At 37.5% G+C, this 20393-nt stretch overlaps 1 non-coding gene across 1 annotated transcript; it reads left to right on the top strand.

The window, feature by feature from the left end:
• Positions 1–18136: 18136 nt before the first annotated feature.
• Positions 18137–18243, top strand: LOC132668071 (U6 spliceosomal RNA). The gene has a single exon (XR_009605443.3). It is a non-coding gene; the product is annotated as a U6 spliceosomal RNA (small nuclear RNA).
• The last annotated feature ends 2150 nt before the right edge of the window (positions 18244–20393 follow it).

Here is a 20393-nt window from a genome sequence, read left to right as displayed (position 1 = left end):
TTCAGTTTCCTGAGGTCACAAAGATAGGACAGTATCTTCTTTGATTTCAAACAGAATCATTTATAGATAAAAGAAGACTCCTCTATAAAATAAAGCAGCTTTTCAAATAGCTTCTCACCATAGTTAGTAATAATTTATGCTTTGTGAACAGGAAAATATGCTGAATGTATTCATTTTACCATGGACTGCCTGTCGAAAGGGCAAAGCTGATAAAGAAAAAGTGGGGGTGGGTAACTTATTGGTAATTGCAAATCTGATATAAAATATTTTTGTAATTCCTCTCGGTCTCAAGAGGAGAAGAAAATTAACTCTGAAAGCAGCAGAACAGAAAATTTCTATTATTGCTAGAGCCATGGTATCCAGCATTTTACCACATAGATGGTTCCAGAGGCCGGCTTTGTCTTCTGTCCTCCAATATAAATTTTTGCTCCATTTTTAAGCCCTAATGAAAAAATTATCCTGCAACAAGCACTCTCTGGTTATGAACCTAGAGACTGACCCAGTTTCACAGGCATTGACCTACCCTGTCACATTTTCATAAACACCTCTGATAGCTGGATAGCAGTTTATTCTTCTCCTCTGCCAAGTAGCTCCTTTGCTTTCACAAGAACTTGTTTATTTTCAATCCTAACTATTCCTAAAGGGAAGCTTGATTTCCTTACATGGTTTCAGGATGAATTTTAGAGTGTTTGGGTTTTCAGACTTACAGGAGATGGTTTTTATATGCCTGGGTGGTCTACTCATGCTCTCTCAACTACAGAGTTGTTGCAACTCTTTACCTTTATATAATTGTTCAGAGGACATCTGTGACTTTCCGCTTCATGTGGCAGTCAGGGCATGAGGTACATCTTGAAATTTAGGAAATTAGCCTAAATTAAAGCACCAATAACTAGAAGTCTGAATGCCTATGCTGCTCTCTCTTTTTTCCAACATGTCAGATAATAAAGTCTTTATCATAAGTTAAAAGTACAGCATGAAATTTGGGGCATTTTGAAGAGGGAAGAGAGAGCCCAGAATTTAGCAAGTTTATTTTATACACCTGATATACGGTTTTTTTTAAAGCACATCACAAAATTCTAACTGAAAGCCATTACATAGTGTAGCTTAATGATGCCACCTCATTTATAAAAATTACAATAATCATGAAAACACTGCATGTTTTAGACAAAAGCTTCTTTTTGAACCCACTTCTTTTCCCACTTAAGTCTGAAACAGCATGGTCAATGCCACCCACTGAGAATTCTTGGTGGTAGCTGGGCATAAACCTCAAATTTCAAAATAACTACACTCTGGCATACCACAACCACATCCTGGAACATCGGAGGCCAAGGAAATCCAAGATGAAAGTTTTTCTTAATCTCACTGGAATCTATGAGGGACAGGGGACTACATTGCTCTAGTTACTGACTCCCTTCTTTTGGCATCTTTGAGCTTTCCTCCCCTTGGCTTTATCTCCAAATATTGCTGTAGTAGCCTCTGAGGCTGTGTTGAGAGTCAAACCACCTGTGAGCTCAACACGACAGGCTCCATCCAAAAAGTCCTCCTCTTCAGAGGCCCCAGTCCTTCTTCTCACATTTGGAAACAGTTATGAAACAGAATTAGACTCATAATTATGTGGTAGATGTGAAGCCCAAAAGCAGTGTGGGATGCTGAATGAAATAACATTTTCCAACGTACCATCCAATCAAGGTTTACAATATTCTCCTAAGATTGCTTTCATAGCTAGCAATCAAAGGGTTAAAGATTCGGAGTCTTTTGTTTTCGTGTGTCTGGTTATTTATCATTAGATGGTAACCTAGGGATGGGGTCTGGCCAAATATTTCTACTCTTTGCTCTGGCCCCTCCATAAGTCATGGAAACCCTCATTCCTTAGACTATTACCTTGACTTTATTCTGAGGGATTTCAGTAATGACTTGGCCCACCCAAGTAAATGGCAGGTACCCAGCTTACCCACCAGATACAACCCAGAATTTAACAGATGGCTCTTCCATCTCCAGTGGATTTTCATTCACTGAGAAACATCATGGTAAGCCAGAAAGTCTAGGCTTGGGGTCAGACATATTTGGGCTTAAATTTCAGCTCTATGAACTGTGCATCCTTGAGTAAGTTGCCCTCATCTTTGAATCTGTTTCCTGAATTATAAAGGGCTGCAAATGCAAAGCAATGAAAAACAAGCACTTACCAGTATGTGGGACGTATAATAAGCATGCAAAGGATTATAGCTATTATTATTGTAATTTCCTTCATAGGGATGCTGTGCAGAATAAAATGAGATAACATCTATGGAAGACCTGGCCCATTAGTAGGAGTTCAACAAACATTAGTTCCTTTCCCCATGAGGAAAATTACATCCTTTCCGAATCTGCTTGGGTTCCAGGTGACCTGAATCCAAGGTGCTTCTTTGCAGCCACCTAATAATAAATACTCCTCTCTCTCTTTCCTCAGAGGAGAATAATGTGAGCATCTCTAGGCCATTTTGGGAAGCCCCCTCCCCAGCTACGTCTAGTTACAGCAAGTCTTCTGCACCTCACTGTCTGGCCTTCTCTTCTGATACTGGGATGGTTTTGCTGATTGTTATCATTCGGTTTCCAGGTGGGATCCAAATCCTGCCCCCAGCCCTATTTCCTCCTCTGCTGCTCTGTGTTCTTCCATCCATTCCTGAGGTGCTCATTACCCGAGCACATTTTACTATGACAAAGCAGACACATTTGTGTTCAGATCAATTTTCTTAGTCAAACTGGGGTACATTTACGATACAGAAATAGGAGAGGATTGGTGTGTTTTTTATAAAGAAGTAAAGTTATTATCCCACAAATCTGATTGAGCAGCCAAAACAAATATGTTGAGTAATTTCTCCCCTCCCTATTTCTTTTGCCTGAATTTTCCAGACAAAAGCTTCACATGGCAAAGCTTCAAATGGTGTATATTCATCCCAGCACGTACATCCTGTTTGGGATATGATTTTGAAAGAAGACATCTTAGAGAGTAAATTCTTAGGGAAAGGATATAAATACATAAATACCAGATAGACCAAAATAGATAATTAACCAGATTTCAGAAATATTGTAAAAAAAATAACAATAATAATATAATGACTGTAATTTTCCAAGCATCTTCAGACCACAAATGTAATGCTGGGGGAAAATAGATGTATTTGTTTTCCTCTTGCCTTATGGCTGAACGAGCAAGCCATGCATGATTTTTACGACCTGGCTAGTGATGTGTCCCTTCAGGGAGCTATTAACTCCTCCTTGTAGATGGTGCCTGATCCCCGTCAAAATTAGAAATTGCTTAAAACCAAAAGAAAAGCATTTCATTCCTAAATAGGCCATTAGTGATATTGGATAGTTTGTTATGCTGTAATGTAATATTGAAATTCCTAGAGGCAACTGATTTTCAGTAGTGAATTTAAAAAAAAAACTGAGTATTTGAGGAATGAGTGGAAAGAACTCTGGGCAGCTAACTATTTTATAGGTTGTGTGTCAGCAGTTGACCTTTTGAAAATAAAATCATTAACCCTCCCAAGACAACTAAATGTAAATGAGCCCAGCCCAATGGTGCAGTAGGTATGAAAATATATGGATAGAAAACTAACACCTATTTGGATTTCAAGGGCAGGAGGAAATATATATGAAACAAAATGTCAGAATAATAACCATCATTCTCAAAAGAAAGTGAGTGGGCCAAAAACAGCAATGGACAATTTTGGTACTTAAAAATTATAAGCACTGATACATGGGGTAATGAGAGCAGATATGTATAGCATGGCTTGTACCTTGAGTGTGTGCCTGGATACGCGGTCCCTGCCTCAATGCATGGCTAATACAACCTTTGACAACCTTTACCCAGGGAAGCAGAATTCCAAGAATAATGCACATAATCAAAATAGCATCATTCCTTATCCTACAGCTAGAGAGAGACTAATTTACTGGCTGCAGGTTACAATAGATTAAAAAAAATACTATTGCTTTCATGCCTGTACCTATCTTCAGGCTTAATGTAAATACCTGTTTGAAAGACTGCAACTTAATCAGTTAAGGTATTAGAGTGATTCACCACCAGCTCTAATTACATAAATACAATATTATATGTATTTAAAGGCTTGCAAATGCTAATTCCCATTTCTCACCATTTGTATCCAAAACCTCCAGTTAATTTCCTTTTCCTGAATATAGTTTGTAAATTACAAAAATGTGGGAAAAGTCACTAGTCTAGTAAACGTTTCTTTCAATAGATAATTTCCTTTCTGAAGTTACTGTAATTTATTTCAGGAACTGAGACCTTTTTCCGGGAATCCTTCTGTTCTCATCAAGACAGCCATGTTCTCCAAGGACAGTCTGATATTTCTCTTGGCTAAACTCTGGGGACATTATCAAAGGTATGGTACAGTAAGTTACTATTTCACAAAGGTTAAAAAAAATGGAAGGACACATGTGGAGGTGGGAGAGTGTTAATCACATTCAAGTTAAAATATTGTTAAATTCATAGAACTATAAAAATTTTACATCAATATAGATGATTTCAACAAATATACAAATTAAAGCCTTTCTTAATCCCTGGCCTGATTGATGAGATTTTTCCATTAAAATTGCCCATTCCATTGCAAATATGGATAATATATAATTCAAAGTCAAAATCGGGTCCCTTGAGTTTCTTGAGATTGGATAAATGTCTCAGAACATTAGCAAACAGGCCTTAAAGGGAGGTGACAATCTATAAACCATCCTGATGCCTTGTCAATAGGAGGAGGGAGACAGGTTGAGACTGTAAACCAAGCAACCTTTTCATGACCTCAACCCTCCCCCAACCTCTGAAAAATAATAAGGACTGATCCTTGGGTCTTTGTTTGAGGAAGCTGAGAATAAGAATTGTGAGCTCCTGCATTCCCACAGAAACTTAAAGTAACCACAACCCTTTCCGTTCACAATTGCTTTGCATTTGGTGACCTGAGTTCAAGTAGATGAAATTTTGCCATATCCAAGAGCTCAGAAGTAATTCACACTATCATTATCCTGAGCAAGACAACCAACCAGGGCTAGTGTGACCCATGGGGGTTGGGGTGGAGGGGTGGACAGGTAACAGAAGGACATATTTCAAAGTGGTAGGCAGACCGGGGAACAGGAACTTTTGAAAGCCTTTCAGGGACCCTGAGGTTTTAGCTGCCACGAAGATGAGAAAAGAGCTCCAGATTCAGAATTAGTGACCCAGGTTTCTGGTAAGCTCTGCCATTAATTTTGTGACCTTGATTATGTTTCTTAATCTCTCTGGGTCTCAGGTTCCTCATCTACAAGTTGTGTGGAAACAATATCTATGTTACTGCTGTCTCTCAAAAGTCTATGATTTTGTGAGTGTTACTTATTCCTCAGAGATACAAGAAAACTGCTGTTAACTGCAATTATATTACTAGAAGAAGAAAGAAAACAAATGGAGTTTTCTCAGGCCAGCTAATGACACTCTGCAACTCAGCCGTGAGGTAGTCGGTGAGAGGCAATGGGACAAATCCACATCCTTGGGCTAATTACACGTGGAAGACCTCTGCGCATCACCATGGTGACCAAAGGAAGGGTAACGCCAGTAAAGGTCAAAGACTGGAAAAAGGAGGATGGCATTATGATAGGAATAGATAAAATCTACCACAGCAGGCTGAGACTTGATCACAGGTCCCAGTGCAGTGAGACCCTAATTATTTTCTAAAATAGTATGTCAAAGTAAGTGCAGGCATCACCTGCTTCAGAATCACTTAGTCACACATGCAAATTTCTTGAATTCATCCAGCCCCGCTGAATCTCTTGGGGGGGAGGGCAGGCAAGAAATCTGCATTTCTAAGAAGTTCCCCAGGTGTTTATTTTGCACAGTAAAACGAGAACTACCAATCTAGCAAATGGAGAGGAAGAAGTTGGGAGGAAAGGAAGAATGAGATATTCAGCATCTACACTCACAGAATACCTCTAGAAGCATAGGGGTAGGTAATAATCATGGTTGCCTCCAAGGAGGTCTGAAGTACAGGGTAAAGGAGAAACTTCTTTTTCACCATAAACTCATTAGTGTTGTTTGTATTTTTACTATGAGCAAGAATTAAATAAATAAATATTTCTAGTCCCCCCAAATTTTAGAAGTGCAAACTAAATTTGGGTACACTTTCTTGGAGTTGGAAAAAATGAACACTCCTGAAAGTTGAAGAATAAAATAACAACAGTTAAAACTTTCTTTTTTTTTTTTATCACATTGGGTATGTTAAACAAAAGATAGCCTTATTTTTGTACTTTATCAAATGAAGGATGGCAAGGAAGACTGTCAGAAAGGATACTTAATAAAGATGCCTCCCCTCAATTCGACTTCTATCTAGGTGGTAGCCTAAAATTAGTACCTTGTTACTCACTACACTAGTTTTCTGTTTTCTGGGTGATTAGCAGTTCTTGCTAACTAACTTAGAAAATCCTCAGAAGCAGAGACCATATTTTACGCTTCTTCAAATTTCTCATAGCTCTTTTCACACCACATAGGACATAGTATTTGCTCAGTAAAATTCTTATGAAGTATTTTCTGTAATACATAACACCTCCCCTTTCTCAAGAAAACTCTGAAATTCAATTCAATTAAATATCTTTCTAGCTCCAAGACAGGCCATAAGTTGTGAGGTCCAGCAGTTGTGAAAGAGGATGCCTAAAAAGAAAAGACATGGATAGATCAGGTCCAGGGGCCCAGGACCATTTTCACACATGCCCAGGGCTAAGGTAGTCTGCTTAAGAAAACTGGAACAAAGAGGTCCACAGCTGTGAGCTATAATTGGAGGCAGACAGAGGTCATCTGCCAAAGCAACTGTTTTAAATTAGGCACCATGAGCTTAGGTGAAATTCATTAGAAAGTGTCCCATCCCACTATCCAAGTCATGCAAGACTACGCTGTGCTGTGCCCCTCATGAGAAGGGGAGAGATGAGCAATGCCTGGTATAAGGGTGAGAACTGCATCACCAAGTCCTGCTAAGTACCTATTAGAGAGGCCAGCTTTCTTCCCCTCTGCCCAAGACAGATGGAGACTGAGACAGAAGTACATTTAGGACACTTGCCAATACCTGATGGGAAGTAGGAATTGCTTCAGTGGTTCAATGGTAATAAGATGACCACGTGGCAGTGAGCAGCAGACAACCCTTTGATGTAAGTTGGGCATCTGGGCCGTTGGAAAAAATAGTGTTCGCCCTAGAAAAGCAGCAGAGCAACCTTGGAAGTTAACTGTACCCCAAATTCAGAATTTTCCTTCTATGGTACAGAGTTATGAGTTGTCTCTGGAGAGTAGCTGCCCAGTCAAGGACTACTTTCTCAGTTCTCTCGCTGCTAGAAACAATATAATGTGAACAGAAATGATGTGCATCACTTTCAAGGCTTTTAAGCAATTATTGTACCTTCACACCTTCCCCCATTCCCCTGGCTGGATGTAGATGTCAACCCCTATGCACTGACAGAGCCACAGGATGGAAGAAGCCTGGACCAGAATCATTTCATGAAGGAAACATCCACCAACAAAAAATCACAACTTTGGACTACTATCTAAGCAAGAAATAAACTATTGTGTTTGAGATATTATACATTGTGGGATCCATTTGTAATAGCATCTAGCATTATCCTGACTTTGGCTAGGCCAAAGATAAGTGCTATCATTCCTGGACTTCAGGGACAGTGTCTAGACCTGAATAACGTTCAGTCCAAGGGGGCAGGAGTCTGCAGTCACCCTACACTGACTAGGTGTTTGCAAGGGACAGAAGATTCTTGTGATAAGCATTACCTGGATTGAATGGGAAATACTCCTGTCTGGATTTTCTTTTCTCCAGGACACAACAAAGGATACTGTGCAAAGGAGATATAACTCCCCTCCATTGCTCTCCACATCATATATCCTTTAAAGAGGGGCATGTTTCCAAGGCCTGGAACACCATCTAGCTGCAAAATGTTTTAAGAGTTGAAGAGTTTCCTTTTCTAAAGACCAGACCCACAAAAGAACAAGGGTGGGGAACCCGGCCACAGCCCAAAGCAGAGCCTACAAATTCCCCTAAGAAATAAAAGACCCTAGAAGATTTCAATAGAGGCTTATAGTTCACACACACACACACACACACACACACACACATATTTGCCTTTTGAATTCCAGACTCAGGTTATATCTGTCAGAGACAAAGCCTCACATTGGGTTCCATGGTGGACAAAAAATACATAAGACACCATCCCTGACCTCCAGGAACTGACAGAATATAACTCTAACCTAAGTGTTACAGAAGAGAAGAGTGCAGAATATGCTATAAGAACAAACAGAATGTACCTTAAGAACAAAAGGAATAATTCCACATGGAGCAAGCAGGAATTTTTCTTGAGAGGGATAGAATGAATTCTGTGTGTAGGAGGAGGATCACCCAGAAGGGCAGACAGAATAGCTCAAGTACAGACCCTGAGATATGAGAGGACAGGACATTACTTATACTGGATCCTCTTGCTTGCAAAAGCATTTGGGGCCATTATCTCAATCTTAGTTACTAAGTTTCTTAGTTTTTTCCTTTCCAATAAGAAATTAAAATGCAAATTTTAAGGAATAAACCTACCACAAAGAATTCTCAGGGCACCTAGGTGGCTCAGTCAGTTAAGCATCTAGCTCTTTATTTTGGCTCACGTCTTGAACTCACAGTTGTGGGATTGAGTCCCACATCAGGCTCCCCACTGAACAAGAAGCCTGTTTAGGATTCTCTCTCTCTCCCTCTACCCCCTCTCCCCGATTCATGCTCTCTCTCTTAAAATTAAAATAAAATAAAATAAAATAAAATAAAATAAAATAAAATAAAAGAATTCTCTGAGATACTAGGTACATGAAGAGAGGGGCATATTCTGAGGTAGAAAAGGAGGATATAGGAGGGCCCAATTCACAATTTGCCATGACTGTGTAACACTCAGCTTTCCAGTGATAGCTAAGACATTGAGTAAGGAGATAAAAGTGAAGGCTGGAAAATTCAAATTGCTTTTGGGTAAATGACCTATGCAATGGGGTGGGGCCATTACTCGGTAATGCCAGATACCCAGTAGGCATTCAGTAAATGCTTGTTGAATGAATGGCCCCTACATCATGCATATGCTTTGCCATGATAAGTTGTGTCAGGAATATTATTAAAAATTCATTGATTCTGTTGCCCTAATTTAGCGACTCATCCTCTGTCTTTACCACCCACATGTGGTCAGATCACAGAAACTTCTCAAGGCTAACCTAGGGGAAAAAATTATATTTCTATCTATCTATCTATCTATCTATCTATCTATCTATCTATCAATAATGCTTTCATATATATACACACATATATATACACACACATATATATATGTATATATATGTATGTACATATATGTATATATATGTGTGTATATATATATGTATATATGTGTGTGTGTGTGTGTATATATATATATATATATATATGTATATATATATATATATATTTAATATTTAAAGGACTTTCCAAGCTGGGAGTCCCATAAAACCAAGAACTGCCCTCCATTGAAGCTCCAGTTCTGTCTTGCTTTCTTACTCACAGAAAGAACAGGGAAGTCTAATCAATTTAGATAGCTATAGACCTTTGCAGCAAGGACAATTTTAAAGTGTCTAACATGGTAAGAATTATGAAATAATTCTCTACATGTACATCTTTAAAGGTCTATATGCATAAATTAGTTTCCCATAGTGCTGCAGAGCTCTAATTATTTTTTAATTTATACAAATACATGCAATTAAAGTGCAATTACAATGCAATTAAAATGCCAGTATAATTAAAATGCAGAAAGAAGAAAATTTATAAATGTGTTCATGAATCCCCTTGATTTCTTCTTAGGTTCAATTAATGCCACTTATGATTTAAAGACTGTGACAAATCTGTATTTCAGCTAGAAAGACCATCCCATCAATCCATGTACCTTAGAATGTGAAGTCTTACCTAGATCCACAGGGTTTGTCTTTATAACAATGTTGGATAGAGCTGACCAAATGAGAGTTGCTTAAAAAAGGTAAAGCCAAAAGAAGGGGGAAAAATAAGGGTGTCTGCCCTACAGAGTGAAGAATGCAGGTAAAATACTCTTTCCAGTACTTCTTAAGTGTTGGCCAGATATATTTATATATTTCTCTAACAAGAGCTATGACCCTCTTTACTCTATTTTCTCTGTAAACACATTCAGTGAATAAGGACTGATCTGAGGTGCCATAAACACACAACAGACATTTTTAGAAAACTGAAGATGACTTCTGCTAAACAGCTCCTTTTTTAGGCTTCTATAGATAAAAGCTTTCCATTGGAAGGGAGGAATAAAAGACAAGCAGCAAGCAGTCCAGTCACATATTAGAAACTCAAACCTAGGGGCGCCTGGGTGTCTCACTCGCTTGAGCGGCAGACTCTTGATTTTGGCTCAGGTCACGATCTCACGGTTTGTGAGACCAAGCCTCAAGTCAGGCTCAGCACTGACAATGAGGAGCCTACTTGAGATTCTCTCTCTCCCTCTCTCTCTCTCCCACTCACGCACATGCACTCTCTGTCTCTCAAAATAAATAAATAGACTTAAAAGAAAAAAGAAAGGAACTCAATCCTAAAAGGCTAGATTTGATTACATTATTTTTTGTACAACAAACATTTATTGAGTACTTCTGGGTGTATAAATAACATATGATCCCATGGGTAGCCATGATTTGGAGGAGAGAACAGATATGTAAAAAGCTCATGCTGTGCAATGGGATAAATGTAATAGAGGTCATGTGCACTATGGAGGCACAGAGAAACTAATAATAAAGAGCTCTCCAGAAAGGAGAAAATGTTCCAGCTGGGTCTAGACTGAACAGTGGAGCTTATCCCTTAGCAGCCTTATTGTCTCTGTGACTGGGGCACAACTGACTGTTTAGTGGGTAGATGTCAGGAAAGCTAACCATCCTCACCCAGGGTCAGTTCTCTACACCAAGAATTGTCTCACTTCTCACATGACTTTCAAATATCTAATGTCATGACAGGCATTTAAGACTAACAAACCTGTTTAAAATTTTCTGAGCCTTATGCTAACTCAGTTTTACATACAAACCACAAAGGATACGTTTTGTTTTCTTTTGTTTTGGGCACCATTCATTTATCCAGAAATATTTTTTTATATTCTAGGAATGCAAACATTTTATAAAACAAAAAAGAATTGCATTTTGTTTTGCTCAGAACTTTACATACTTATATAAACATATCAAGGTATATTTATTCCTCAGTCTTTTGATATAGAGCAAATTTTTTTCAGTACATGTCTTTTGATAATTCATACATTGTATTTCTTATATAAATATCAAAATATGTCTAAAATGTCCAGTTTCAGGGGTGCCTGGGTGGCTCAGTCAGTTGAGCATCCAACTTTCGCTCAGGTCATGATCTCCTGGGTTCGTGAGTTCGAGCCCTGCATCAGGCTCTGTGCTGACAGCTCAGAGCCTGGAGCCTGCTTCGGATTCTGTGTCTCCCTCTCTCTCTGCCCCTCCCCTACTCGCACTCTGTCTCTCTCTTTCTCAAAAATAAATTAACATTAAAATAATAATAATAGTAAATAAATAAAATAATAAAATTTCCAGTTTCAGATTCTTGAAACTGTGTGAGAACAGGGCAATTTCTAATGAGTCCCAACTTCCTCCAACTTTTTAGAATTGTCTCTTTGTGTACATTTGTGACTTGCTCTATGATATATAAGATTGCACAGTGCACAACTCCATGTTTTCTGCCATGTGGTAACCCTAGTGAATTCCTAGAAGTGGGCCATAGAGTCTGTGCATTTTCAGTTTTACTTAATATTACCAAATAGTTCTTCAAAGTAGCTGTCCTATTTATGGTCCCGCCAGCAATGTTCCCATAACCTCACTAACACTTGGGAGTTATCAGACTTCTTAATTTTACTAATCTTACTAATAACATAATGGTATATCATTGTTTTAAGTTTCTCAGATATTTAGAGATTGGACATTTCTTACATGTTTATTGGCCAGTAAGGTTTCACCCTCTGTGAATTACATGCTATAGTAATCCCCACAACGCCCCCCTTATCCACAGCTTCACTTTCAATGGTTTCAGTTATCCATGGTCAATTGCCATGCTGATGCAGATGATCTTCCTTCTGACATACTGACAGAAGGTCAATAGTAGCCTAATGCTATGCCATGCCTACATCATTCACATCACTTCATTTCATTACATAGGTGTTTTATCATTTCATATCATCACAAGAAAAAGAAAGGTAAGTTCAGTATAAGATATTGAGAGAGAGAGAGCATATTCACATAACTTTTATTACAGTGTATTGTTGAAATTTTTCTGTTTTATCATTGTTGTTGTTAATCTCTTAATGTGCCTAATTTATAAATTAAACTTTATCATAGGTATGTTTATATGGGAAAATAACATAGTATGGTGTACCTTAGAGTCTTTCTTACAATTACAAATAATATTTTTTATTATATTTTCGAATTATTTCCTGCTGGGGCAAAGAGATCACTTTAATATTTTGATATTGTTGATAAATCAAGCAGTATTATTTTCCCTATTGATTAATTGTAATCATTTGTCAAGGCTTTCATTTTCTATATAGACACTACAAACAATTCCAAATGCCAATCTTCTTTTTCCTCATATTATGCTGTCTAGGACTTCTAATAGAATGCTGAATATGAACAAGAATAGAGGATATATTTATCTTTTTCTTACCTAATATACTTCTAAGTATGATATTCATACACATTTTGTTCATTTTATTTGATTAAAGAAATTTTGTTCTACTCTAGTTTGCTAAGAGATTTTATTATAAATGAGTGTTGATAGTTTCCCAAATTTTTTTTTTGCAAATTGTGAGATATTAAATGGTTGTTCTCCCTTAATATTGTAGTAAAATTTTTATATATTGAATATTCCTATATTTGATTATTTTTTAAATATTTTATACTCATCTTGTTCATAAGTGAGCATAACCTATAAATTCCTATTCACATATTTTCTTTTTTCAATTTTACTACCAAAACTATACTAGCCTCTCAAAAAATGAGTTGGGGATCTCACCCTCTTCTTAATGATGTTGGGTACATACAAATTGACCTATTTTCCTAGTGAGATATTCTTTCTTTTCATGTAACAATGCTCTTAATTCTTAATAACTAAAGAATAATGTTCTTAATTCTTAAAGAGTACTTGTTACTAACACACTTGTATTAATTTTCTTGTACTTAGTCTGACCTAAAATACATTTTCTAGCTTTTAATTTTAGCCCTTATGTGTCAAGTTTTAGGTGAGTCTCTTAAATATTACAGAGCTACATTTTTAAAGATCTCATCAAAGATTCTCTGCTTTTAGCTACTAAATTAGTTCATTTACATTTGTTGTAATATTGAAATATTTCTATTTATTTCTATTCTATTATTTTGAAATTTCTATTAAGCAAGCTTTTGATGTACTTCCTTTTTTTTTTTTTTTTTACTTTCTTAATTTCTGTTGCATTGGTTGTTTTATTCTTTATATTACTTTGGAACCTATATCATCTATTGCTATTTTTAATGATTATTCATATTTTAATGTATATTGGGCTTACCAAATTATAGAATTAATCAACATACCTTCAGCACTCCCAAATAAAGGAACTTAGACTATTTTATCTCTGATATCTTCTTTAATCTTACATGTTATTTTTGCCTAGTTTTTAAATTCCACCTTGATTTTTAACTCTCCCTCCCTCCATTTATTTTCAACATTATTATAGTTTTATATCATTAATACTTCTTTGGCTTTATTAATATTTTACCAATTTCTTGGATCCTCATTGCTTTTTATTTCCCACTCTTTCCTTTGGGTTAAATTTCCTTCCTACTAAAATTTAACCTTTATTAGTTCTTGTAGTGAGGCTCTATGATTGCTAGGTTCACTTCATCATGTTCTGAAAATGTCTGGTAATTCTAGACAACAATTATATACTTTCAGTATTTTTTATGTAATCACTCTACAGGCTTCAGACTTCAGTTGTTCACATTAAAAATTCAGCCATCCAGGGGCAGCTGGGTGGCTCAGACAGTTAAGCATCCAACTTCAGCTTAGGTCATGATCTCATGGTTCATGAGTTCAAGCCCCACATGCAGCTCTGTGTTGACAGCTCAGAGCCTGGAGCCTGCTTCAGATTCTGTCTCCCTCTCTCTCTGCTCTTCCCCCACTCTCTCTCTCTCTCTCTTTCTCTCTCTCTCAAAGATAAATAAATATTTTTAAAATTTTTTAAAATAAATTTAAAAAATTCAGCTGTCTGTTTAATGGTCATTCCTTTTGTAAGCTGACTTTTTTCTCTGGTTGCTTATAAAATCTCCATTTTCTCATTGTTATAGTTTCATTACAATTATATGGTTGTGAATTTATTTGTATTTTTATTCTGTCTTGTACTCACTGTGCTTCTGACTCATTAGTCATGTTCTTATATCAATTTTTAAAATTCTCAGCCATTATATCCTTATGTATTGCCTCTTCACTATTCTCCCTCCTTTCTTTCTGCAACTCTTATTAGAACTATGCTGGACTTTCTCATTTTATCCTCAAAATTTAAAAATTTCTCTTTTATATTTTTCATTTGAAGTTTCTTATCTAGCTACTATAGCTAACTCTGTTATTTACATTCAACTTCTCAGCCACTGTATTTGAGAATGACAAGTAAAGACTTGGTGCTTTATCCAGTGCTATAGACTTATGGTAAACTTTTTGAAAGGAATCCTGTACACCCTCTGAAGAAAAAACCAATTGCTTAAACAGTGCATTGTACAAAAACCTCTCAAATGCCAACATAAAACAGCTGAGGTACTTTCTCAAAAACTTGTCCAAACAACAGTATTCCAAAAAGATGAGATGTAGCACCCAGAGCTTCCATCTTTTCTCTAAATTGTGAAGCTAGGTTGGACACAGCAGGTCAAACTCCCCACTATCACTATATTTATCAATTAAAGTCTTAGCAACACAGCGATCCCAGTCATGGTTCAACCGATTTGAGCATGTATCTCTATAGGTTTTTCAATACTGCTGGACTCAACTAAAATACATCTTTTGATGTCTGGTTACCAAGGGCTAACGGACTAAGCTTTAAAACCTTAGTAACATATTCTATTTGAAATTATCTGTATACCTCTGTTGTATTCATAGCATATGAGGAACAGGAAAAGGGCAGAAGAAGGCAGAAGTTGCCACTTGGGGGCTTGCTAGCTAACACACCTGTACTGGCACACATTTGAAATAGACTGCACTGTGCTAAGCATTCCCTTTACAACTCACACATTGGGGTTTTTATTTCAATGACTATAGTAGTTATTACTAGGAGTTCTATTTGATTTATTTGCAAATATGTCTGGTCTCTTCATTGTATCTTACTTTCTATGATTTTAATGCTTACTTTTACATTTTTAATTATTTTCTTTTCTTTTTTTCTTTTTCTGGTGTAAAAAAGTCATTTTATTAAAGCATAGGGACAGGATCCATGGGCCTGAAGAGCTGCCCTGGGACTGTGAGGAGAGACTGATTATACACTTGGGAGTTGGGGGAGATGAAGACAAGAGGAAGTTTCCAAAGGGATTTTCATATGCTAAAGAAGACTCACAGAATACTGGAGACCTACCTATTGTCAAACTAAGGTTTTTTGACCTCTAGTATTGTTTTTGACCTAAAGTATTGTCAATACTTTAACAATAGGGAGTTCCTGGAAAAATGCACTTATTTTATTTTTTTAAGTTTATTTATTTATTTTGAGAGAGCACACGCACACAGGCTTGCAAGCAGGGGAGGAGCAGAGAAAGAAAGAGAGAATCCTAAGCAGGCTCTGCACCATCAGTACAGAACCCAACAGTCCACTTTTACACAGAGGGTACAGGCTTTCAAAATCCAGGTTTCATACAAGGGTTTTATTTCAAACTCTGCCTATACAACACTAGCCTCATTTTCTATTGCAGACATTAAAACCCTCCTGCTCCAACCTCCAGGGAAGACTAAGCATCAGCTCAGACTCATACTTCTTTGATTTACAGTTTCTTCTTTAGGGGGAACTGTAGGTTTCCATTTTCTCATAAACACAGTTAACATTTCTAAGGATTTTTATTGTATTTTATCCAGATGTATAGAAGCTATTAGAGAATTTTCTAACTGTTTCATCTGCCAGCTTGCTGGAAGCAGAAATTCTCAATATTATTTCTTAATATGCACTTCTCTTTTTGCACTAATATTATAATGCTTTATATTCACTTTAATTATATGATTATAATGATAAATTTAACTGAAACAAACAGATCTGGGAGCACACATATACAATCATCTGATGCTTTATGAGTACACAACTCCAACTGGCAGAAGCAGAAGTTTAGGGCATACTAGAGACTGTCCTGCAAGCCAGGTGTGTTTTGTAGGCTATAAACATCAGTTTCATGTGTTTCATAGAAACACTAGGGAATATTATAAATCCAATAAGGAGGTTAAATGGAGATTTAAAAAGCATCCATTATAACTTTTAGGAATGGAGCGTAGGAAGTGATGAGAAATGAGTCTAGAGAAATATGTTAGATTTATGCATTGAAAGCATGAGTCATTCTGAGGAATTTGGCCTTAATCCTTAGGAAATGGTAGGGGAGGGCATATCAAAGTGTATGGACCTGTGGGTTTTGAATGAGAAAACATACAGGAAACAATCTGCATAATGTTTTGCACAAATGTATGACATTTTTTCTTATTTCAATATCTATAGAAGCTTCAAAAAAAGCCTAGGAGTTAGTGAAGCACTATAAGCATTCTAATATTTATTTTTTTTTTAATTTTTTTTTAATGTTTATTTATTTTTGAGACAGAGAGACACAGAGCATGAACGGGGGAGGGTCAGAGAGAGGGAGACACAGAATCTGAAACAGGCTCCAGGCTCTGAGCTGTCAGCACAGAACCCTACGCGGGGCTTGAACTCACGGACCGCAAGATCATGACCTGAGCTGAAGTCGGATGCTTAACCGACTGAGCCACCCAGGCACCCCATAAGCATTCTAATATTTAAATGGCTGTTAGTTCTTAAGCCACTTCAAGGTCTTTGCAGATGCTCTCAAATGAAACACTGGCTCCACTCATTCAGCCTGTGGCACCTCAGTGATCTTTTCAGCCACCCAGTAAACCTCTGGGTGTAAACCAGTTACATACTCTCCAAAGAGGTCTGACTCTTAATGGGGGAGAGAGAACCCTCTTGCAAATGTGTTCATTCCCCGTGTATGTGCCTTACCTAAACCCTAGAGTTAGTGACTACTCCCTATATTTGCCATTCTTGTTTTCTTTAGAGTTCTTTTTACTCCTTAGTAGTTATGCCCCATTGCTAGCTAATAATTCTTTAATTAAGCTTTTTCTGTTTTAATTACTGTGTTGTTTCCATCTCCAACCTGGACCCTGACTGATACACACACTGAAATTTGAGAACCAATATCCTAGATCACAAAATTATCTCAGAGTGTCCAGTTATTTTCACCAAAAGTAAGTGAATTATTCTAATGACCATATAAATAACTGTTTCTAAGAGATTAAGGGTCATAAATACCTGAACCTTACAGGCTCAAATAACTATTTATTCAGTGAAATTCTGCTATACTGTATATGTAATCTGTACATGTACACCGATGCTTTTAGGATCATAAGGCCTATAAAACACTAATTTTTAAAATTCCAGGTAAATATTATTTAAGGTAAGATTAATCATCTGTGGAACTAAGAGATAATATTCATAATTACAGTTAAAAGTTGTTTGCAATTATTGAGTTATAAAGTTCTTTTTTTTTAATTTTTTTTTAACATTTTATTTATTTTTGAGACAGGGAGAGACAGAGCATGAACAGGAGAGGGTCAGAGAGAGGGAGACACAGAATCCAAAACAGGCTCCAGGCTCTGAGCTGTTAGCACATAGCCCGACACGGGGCTCGAACTCACAGACCGTGAGATTATGACCTGAGCCGAAGTCGGCCGCTTAACCGACTGAGCCACCCAGGCACCCCTAAAGTTCTATTTTAGTCATGAAATGAGTACGAAAATCAGGAAAAAAATATATATTTTTAACGAGGCTTTCCAAAGGGAATATCCTTGTGCTCGCTTCAGCAGCACATATACTAAAATTGGAGTGATGCAGAGAAGATCAGCACGGCCCTTGTGCAAGGATGACATGCAGATTCGTGAAGCTTCCACATTTTTCTTCTGACAAAGGTGATAAATTCAGACAACATCATGATCTAATAAACTTTACCTTTTAAAAGTGAGGGAAAAAAGAATACCCTTTTTCTAAAAGAAGTACAAGATCTCACACATAACATATTACAGCCATTATTGTAGGGAGGTAAACATTGCTAACAGCAAGAAATCCGACCTTAATTTATTTATTTTTTAAGTTTATTTATTTATTTATTGGAGGGGAGGGGCAGAAAGAGGGGGAGAGAGAGAATCTCTGACAGCACAGAGCCCAACACAGGGCTGGATCCCACGTTCCATGAACTGTGAGCCAAAATCAAGAGTCAGACGCTTAACTGACTGAGCTACCCGGGGCTCCTGATTTACTTATTAAATTAAAATAAAAACACATATTCAGTCAAAGTGACCTGTCAGTGCTGTAGTTTCTACTGCTTCAGTGAATACATTTCTTATAAAAGATCAGCCTGTTGAAATGTAAGGTCCAGAAAAGAAAGTGATAATTGCACCTATATCAAAGCTATAGGTCACAAAGTTTCAGAACTTTAGCTTTCATTTCTTTTGTGTGTGTGTGCTGTTGTTTTTTTAATGTTTATTCATTTTTGAGAGACAGAGAGAGACAGAGAGTGAGTGGGGGAGGAGCAGAGAGAGAGGAGACAGAATCTGAAGCAGGCTCCAGGCTCTGAGCTGTCAGCACAGAGCCCAATGCAGGGCTTGAACTCACAACACGAGATCATGACCTGAGCCGAAGTCAGACACCCAACCGACTGAGACACCCAGGCGCCCCAACTTCAGCTTTCATTTCTAAGCAAACTTTAATTATATGAATCTGAATTTTCACGAGGCCTCCTATCAATCCCTCTTCCCTGAAAGTGAGTCAATTGTAAAAATCAATATTAATCAATACAAGTCAATTTATATTCAAGACACATTCTTTTTTTTTGAATATATGAAATTTATTGTCAAATTGGTTTCCATACAACACCCAGTGCTCATCCCAAAAGATATCCTCTTCAATGCCCATCACCTACCCTCCCCTCCCTCCCACCCCCCATCAACCCTCAGTTTGTTCTCGGTTTTTAAGAGTCTCTTATGCTTTGGCTCTCTCCCACTCTAACCTCTTTTTTTTTCTTCCCCTCCCCCATGGGTTTCTGTTAAGTTTCTCAGGATCCACATAAGAGTCAAGGCACATTCTTAACATCAGACTCATCAAAACACAAAAATCAGAAAGGTAGTCTCATATTCATTTATGTGAATATCTTCAGGCTTGACATTATTCAATTTGAAACAAATGACTTTAAAAAGTAAGGTTTTCTCCTGGCAGAACCACAGGAACTTGTTCAGAGGACTGAGGGTCCTGTAAGTCTCAGTATCAGATTGAAACTTCAAATTCTTCCAGTCTTCTTGGTATGTAAATTTTGATTAATGCCATGAAAAGTGCTACTTTAAGATTTTTATTCTTGCTTTCAGTTTCCTTTGGATTTTAGTGGCCTTGATTCTTTGTCTTCTATGCAGAAATGTCATAGCAGAATCTCAGCAGATCTCCTGGGCAACTGGAGGTGAAGAGGGGTAAGGCAGTATACAGGACTTCATGAGAATCATACAGGGCATCTTGGAGGACATGGTGTTCAAAGGGATGTTCATCCTAGTTAGGTGGAAGAACCATTTTCGGGGGGGGGGGGCTTCTATGAGATAGAAGGACCAGGGAAACTTATTCCTCCAACGGAGAAGGCTATTATGTCTTCTACTCCATGGAGTAGCAGCTGACAAAGTGTCTTCACCAGTGGTGCCTATTGTTTGTTGGTGTCTTTCAATCAGCTCTGCAGCCCTTTTCTTCCTGCTACCTAGCCAGGTGGCATCCAAAGCCTCATTCAGTTATTTAGCAGACATTTATGGATTCCCTTCCAAGGACAGGCATTGCATGACCTTACCTAGCTGACAGCTTCACGGACATGCATGCAGTGATGGTAGTAGAAGGGAAGGGTTGAGAACACTGGCTTTGAGATCACATAGACTCAGGTAGAAATCCCAATTCTGTTATCTACTAGCTTTGTGATCTTAAGTTTGTCATCTATAAAAAGAAGATAATACTTCATAGCATTGTTCAAGGAACTAAATGAAATAATACACACAGGGGCTGAGCAGGTATCTGGCATATCA

The sequence above is a fragment of the Panthera onca genome, chromosome B2, assembly GCF_046562875.1.
Source record: "Panthera onca isolate mPanOnc1 chromosome B2, mPanOnc1 haplotype 2, whole genome shotgun sequence".
In the NCBI taxonomy this organism is placed as follows: domain Eukaryota; kingdom Metazoa; phylum Chordata; class Mammalia; order Carnivora; family Felidae; genus Panthera; species Panthera onca.
This window is presented reverse-complemented; position numbering and strand designations above follow the sequence as displayed.